The following is a 6,984-nucleotide window of genomic DNA, read 5'->3' as shown; positions in this document are numbered from 1 at the left end:
TAGAATAAACAAAAACATGTGCCACACATTTTTGTATCTGTTATGAATGTCTAAAAATATTAAAGGACGCTTCTGCCCGTAATTAGGAAAAAAATAATTTAAATTCAAATTTTTTATTTAAATGTAGTTATTTAGAGTTTTATTTTCTGATTTTTCCTTAGAGAAAAGTTACAACTTTTATATAATCCTAATAATCAAGACCTCATTTTATTTTTTTATTCTTTTGATTAAAAATATACGGAGTTTTAATTTAAGGATTATGTCATAGAATAAGTAAATTAAGACGAATAAGTTGAATAATAAAAATTAAGGATGTAGACGCTACGTAGAATGAATCTCAAAAGTTGCCCACCTTTAAAATTATTGTTAAAATTGGAAGAAATATATCTGTTTATGAATATCTAAGAATCTTAAAGGAGGCTTCTGTGCGTAGTGAAAAAACATAATGATTCAGATTCAAATTGTTTATTCAACTGTATTTATTGAGAGTTTTATTTTTTGCTTTCTCTTTAGATAGTAATTAAAAACTTTTGTATAATCCTAATCACCAAGGCCTTATTTTATTCTTTGAAGGATTCTCTAAAATTCAATTTGAGTGAGTTTAAAAAAAAACAATTTTGAAATCATACAGCTATTATTATTATAAATAATGATGGTTAAATTTTACTAAACATTACCCGAAAAGAATTGCAGAGAATCAATTAAAGAATAAAATGAGATCTGTAGTATTAGAATTGTAAATTAGGAGTGTAAGTTTTACATGAAAGGGGAAAGCAAAAATTAAAAATCTAGGTTACTACTGTTAAATAAAAAAATTTTAACCTCTATATTTTTTTTCATAAGTATGCGAAATTTGACATTGATTTACGCAGCATACATCCTAAAATAGGATAAAAAGTAAGAATTTTCATAGAAGTACATGTATATAGTATGTCATCGGTTGTGAGAAATGTCAATAAAATAACTTTTATAATATTCATTTTTGCTTTCATTTTTACTCTGTCTGTAAAAAAATGTTTTTAGAACGGGTAGTATTCCGACCGATAAAAAGTCTCATAATATTATGTAGCGACAAAGCCTGGCCCGTTTCAGCCTATCTGCAGCCTCTCAGTAGAGATTTGGTAGGGTGCCGGTGATATAATATGGTCCTATTGTATTCGTCACGTACCGTTGAATTTATATTATACTAAACTTGGCGCCATCTATTGGCTGCTTACCCAACCTAGATAATGTAAAATGTTGAAGTGTCGGTCAACAAACTAACTTACACTGTCATCTGTTAAAAACTTATGGAGTATACATATAAAAACATTTAATTTTCAATGAAAAAATATTGAGGCAATTAAATGAAATAGTAACTATCCTATCCTTTAATTTTGACCAAATTATACTCAGTGTATAAAATTTCATCATGATCGGGTAAGTAGTTTCAGAGTTTAGTGGTGACAAACATCGTGACACGGGATTTATATACATATATGTATAGATAAACTAATATACTACTTTGGAGTTGAATTGAAAAATATTGTCTGTTTTGGCCTATAATTCCATGCACGACATACGTTATATTCGTTCTAATTTTGAACATTAAAAAAAAAAGTTAGATATCTGAAATAATCGAAACCCATAGATTCCGAATTATTATGTTTTATGCTGTCAACTTAAAAAAATTCTTAATCGATTTCTAAATATTAATTCGACCCGTATAGCGAGGGTCGGCTACTCTATTGAGATAGCCTCTCAGCTTGTTATTTATGATTGAATTCTTATTTCACTTTCGAAAAGGACATTTTACAGTCTTGAGAACATTTAAACGAGCTACCTGGGTCATAAAAAATATCTACCTGAGTGTCTTGGGAGAATATTCTCTGAAGCTTTTCTGAGCCTTTTTATATATACAGGGTGTCACAAAAGTAGCGGAACAGGCCTATATCTTATTTAAGTGAGCTAATTTTTACAAAGTTTAAGGTCAATCGTGTAGTATCGTTTAACAAGAAATCTGACCGTGATCTTAGTTTTGAACTTGAGGATAACCTCCATGGTTGTTTCAAGGTCAACTAAAAAAAAAAATAATGGAAACAATCCTTTTTAACACTGGCAATCGACAGAACGAAAAAGATCTACCAATTTTTTTTTCGACTGGAAACTGAGATAAAATTTATGACTCCACACACAAAAAATCTCAATTGGAAGGGCTCGGATCTGGATGTTGAACCTGGAGGACCTTTTTTTCTGGTATAACTTAACGGAACGTGTAATAAAGGGATTTGGTTTGAAGTATTACAAATTTTAAACAACTACTTGTGGATAGTTGTTACCAAATGAATTTTTGCAACATTAATAATGCAAATCTTGTATTAAATGTTATAATTACAAATTCAAAGCTAATTAAAACGTTCAAAATGAAATGATTAAAAAAAATTAACTTTGAAATAAACATAATTTTCAATTCGAGGCGATTCAAATTTTAAAAATTCCAATTGTAAACTTATCAATTTCTTTATCAAAAATAAATAATACCAAATAAATTGAAAGCATTCAAATTTTAATATTTTGTTTTTAAACTGAAGAATCTCTAAATATAATTATTTCAGATTAAAAATAAAAATATTTGTAAGTTAGAATTATAAAAATTGTATCATTAACTTATAAATAAAAATAATTTTCAGTTCAAAGTGATTGAATGTTTTAAAGTCAAAGCTGCTGAAATTATAGAATTTAAAATTGTTATTTTCTACTAAATAATTTTAAATTGTTAATTTTAAATTATTTAGTAGAATATGTATGTAATTTGTTAAATTTGTTCATTTGTAAATAGTGTATTTCGTGTAATTTTTTTTCGAAATAGTAGAAAAATAGTGTCATTGTTTCAAAAAGCGTGAAACAGTTTAATAGTGTGGTGAGTCCGAGGCCTATAGTTAGGAATTCAGTCACTGCTGAAAATTAGTACAAATGTCTAATAATTCAAATGAAGAGTATTTCAAATTTGTCAGTTTTAAAGATTTTAAGTTATACATAACCTCTGTCAACTATATAATTTTGTATGGAATTATAATAATTATAAAATTAAGATATATTTTTGATAAACTTAAATCTTAATTTAAAAATAAAAATTTTAATTATTCATAAAGAAATTGATTTTCAGTTAATTTGAATTGTGAGTTTAAAACATTAAAATTGCATTAATTATTTCGCTTAATATTATTATAATAACAAAACTAAACATTGATCATTTTATTTCGTAATACTCAATTTTACCCTGAAGATTCCAATTTTAGCGTGAAGTTTCCAATGTAATGGAAGGTCTCGAGTTTAAGGGGTTCAAATCAGGTAAAGGATTCTGACAGTTCTGGGTCAGAGCCGAGTAGATCCGACCTACTGGCCTGCGATCGCTAGTAGACACCAGGATCGTCCTTTGTAGACCCCTGTCTGCCGTAAGGTCATTTTAACTCGAACAAGGTTTGATGGCTATAAGAACAGCATTATTGGAAAATATTCCGTAGCGGACAAACTTATGTAAGTATCACGCATTGATGAGAGTCTAAACTTTGACATTGAACCCGACCTAGGCTGAATCCGGATGTCACTTTTGGTTTGACCTTGGGGGTAACCTTGATGATCTTCATGGTAATTTCGAGGTCAATTTTTTTTTTTATAATTGAAAGCTTCAATTTGTCATCGGCAATCGAAATAAAGGGAAACTCTACAATCAAATATGTATTCAGACCATAAGTCGAAGTCGACGGTGAAGGTCATTTTAAGGTTATTTAAGATTACAAGAGGTACTGCTATTTTGTTAGTAGAGACAACCATTTACTTAGATGCTGGACCGAAAAAATTGAAACATTTTACCGGGAAATGACCGGGAAATCCGCGAAAAGTCAGGGAATTTTGTTGGTCGGAGAAAATCAGGGGTTTAAAAAAAATCTAAAATGAAAATTTTAAGCCAAAAAACGCATGATATGAAAAAAAGTCAAGAGAAGAAAAACTTTGCTTTTTGAAAGCCCTACAGGACTATGATAGCAACTTTTTTAATTTGGTCGAGAAGTTGAACATTCCAAATTTGATCGTACCATAAATAATAAAACATCCAAAAATTCCATTTTTTGGTCAAACTATGCAAGATAAGCTACGAGAAAAAATGAAACAAAACTTTTTCACCCAAAAAAGAGCTATAATTTTTTATAGGACACGTAGTTTTTGTTTTAGTCGTAAAAAGTATCATTCTAAATAAAAATATTAAATTTTTTTTGAAAAAAATGACACAAGGCCTAAAAAAATCGATAAATTTATTATTAATTATTTTTCGATAGAACGAGTAGATTTTCTTTTAATCGTAAAACATAAGATTAAAAATTAAAAAATTAACTTTTTGGAAAAAACACAGAAAAGACGAAAGTGGACATAGGCTCCTATATAGGTTCCTGTATTAGACCCTATGCAAATGCGCAGTAGTTTTTATTTAATTGCAAAAAACAACATTAAAAATCAAATATTATAAAAACAAGGAAATAAGAATTAGTATGATTCAATTTTTTTTGCATATTATGAATTGTAATGATATACATTTATTGAAATAATACATGTTTCAGAGCAGCTCAGAATACAATTTAAAGCAAAATAAGAAACAGATCCAAAAATAATCATGATAAATACAATTTGCTTTTTATTTTGCAGTTTTTTAATAAGTAATCCCTGGCAGAGTTACATAAAAAATGTATTATAATTAATATAAAAATGTTGTGTATAATGTAGAAAAGTTGAGAGGATGGACAAAATCGAGTGTGCAAAGACTAAGAGCGGAGTGCGACTGCCCGCAGTGGCGTGCCGTAGGTGCGCTCAAACTCAACTCAAACTTTCGAACTAAGCTTTTTTAACGAAAGAGAATTCACAATAACAAAATTACAGTGTTGGATGTTTTAAGTCTTAATTTTAAAATGTTTGCGCAAGAATGTGCGAAAATATAAAGACCGAGCGCGTAGCGCGAGGTAAATACATAATCGAGCGCGAAGCGCGAGAACCAACAGTCGTGCGCCCTAGGCGCGCTCAAACTTACCAGTAAAGCCAGCCGCGTGTGTAGCGCGCGATGCGAGTGTGCCCGCTTAGCGTGCAGATTTTTTTTTTTTAAGTATTTAATATTTTTTAAACTCAATATTTCGTGCTTAAGATTTGCAGGGATATATCAAGCTGATACAAGTTAGAATCAACGATCAGGGCCCTAAAAAAATTAGTACCAGAATTCGTGAAATGCTTGAAGAGTTAGTTGCGTTGCGAGCGAATAAACGGGTTCCTCAGGATTCTTCTTCCCAGCCAGAGTTGGTAAGTTAAATAAAGAGAATAAAAATAATTTTGCATTTCAATCCTCCTAATTTTATAAGTCTGAAAGTACATTTCTTTAAATCTTAAAGCTAAACGCCCTACATTGTGGAAATAATCTGATTGAGTAACTTCATTTTTTCAATATGTATATCTCGGTTCTTTTCAGTAAATTAATAATTGTGAAGTCATTGAAAATTTACCGTTTTTCGTTGAAAATGCGGTTTTATTGGAATGAAAATTCTGTTATTTTTAACTGCAAATTTAAAGTTTCTATTTTGGGTTGAAAATTGATCGCTTTTTGTTGAAAATTAAAGTATTAAATTTTTATTGAGAATTTTTTTGTTGGAAAATCAAGTGCTTTGTTGAAAGTTTGAACTACATTATTTAACATTCATTTTATTGGTTGTACATACATTTTTATTTTAATTAAATATTTCCCTCAAATACAAACTTAACTCTTCCTTTTTTGTTGAAAATTCATATCTTCGGCTTGAAAATTCCTCTTTTGTAAAAACAATGGTCTTTTTAGCTTGAAAATTCTATTATTTTGGTAGAAAATTCAACTTTTTGTTTAAAAATTCATATTTTTCGCTCGAAAGTTCCTCTTTTGTTAAAGAAATTCACCTTTTTTTAGTTTGAAAATTCAACTTTTTGGGTTGAAAATGTGTTTTTTTGTTTATTTTTGAAAATTATATTATTTTGGTAGAAAATTCAACCTTTTTTTTGTAAAAGAATCGCCTTGTTAGCTTGAAAATTCAACTTTTTTGTTAAAAATTCCACTTTTTGTGTTAAAAATTTGTTGTTTTTTTCTGTTTTATTTTTTTGTAAAAAATTCAATAATTTTGCAGAGAATTCGTCTTTTTAGCTTTAAAATCAAGTATTATATTTTTGATTCAAAATTCTAGTATAATGGTTAAAGATTTTTAACTACTTTTTTTTTTTAATTTTACTCTTATTTATTAGTTTTTTTTCAAGTTTTTAGTTTAATCTGTAACTTATTATCATTATTATTTTTTAGAAATCAACTTTTTTCTTTAAAATTTTTTTTTTCGGTTGAAAATTCTATTCTTTTGATAGAAAATTCAACTTTTTGTGTGAAAATTCATATTTTTGGCTTGAAAGTTCTCTTTTGTTAAAAAATTCACCATTTTAGCGTGAAAATTAATTTTTTTTTAAATTAAACTATTTGGGTTGAAAATGTGTTTTTTGTTTGTTTTTGAAAATTCTATTATTTTGGTAGAAAATTTAAGTATGTTTTTTTTCTTAATAAACTTTTTTGTTGAAAATTGATATCTTTGGCTTAAAAGTTACTCTTTCGTAAAAAAATGGTCGTTTTTGTTAAAAATTCAACTTTTTGGGTTGAAAATTCGTTTTTTGTATTTTTTCTTGTAGAAAATTCAACTATTTTGCAGAGAATTCGTTTTTTTAGTTTGAAAATCTACTATTATATTTTTGATTCAAAATTCATCTCTTTTCACTAAAAATTGTAGAGTAATGGTTGAAGATTTTTAACTACTATTTTGTTAAAAATTTTACTCTTGTTTATTAGTTTTTTTTCAAGCCTCTACTTATCTTTTACTTTACCATTACTTACAATTTTCACGCTTCTAATCTAAGCGACTTCCGTTTCCTTTTTCTTTCACTTTCTTTGTACCCCCATTTACC

This window comes from Belonocnema kinseyi, chromosome 3 (genome assembly GCF_010883055.1).
Source record: "Belonocnema kinseyi isolate 2016_QV_RU_SX_M_011 chromosome 3, B_treatae_v1, whole genome shotgun sequence".
NCBI lineage: Eukaryota > Metazoa > Arthropoda > Insecta > Hymenoptera > Cynipidae > Belonocnema > Belonocnema kinseyi.
Note: the sequence above shows the minus strand (reverse complement) of the source record.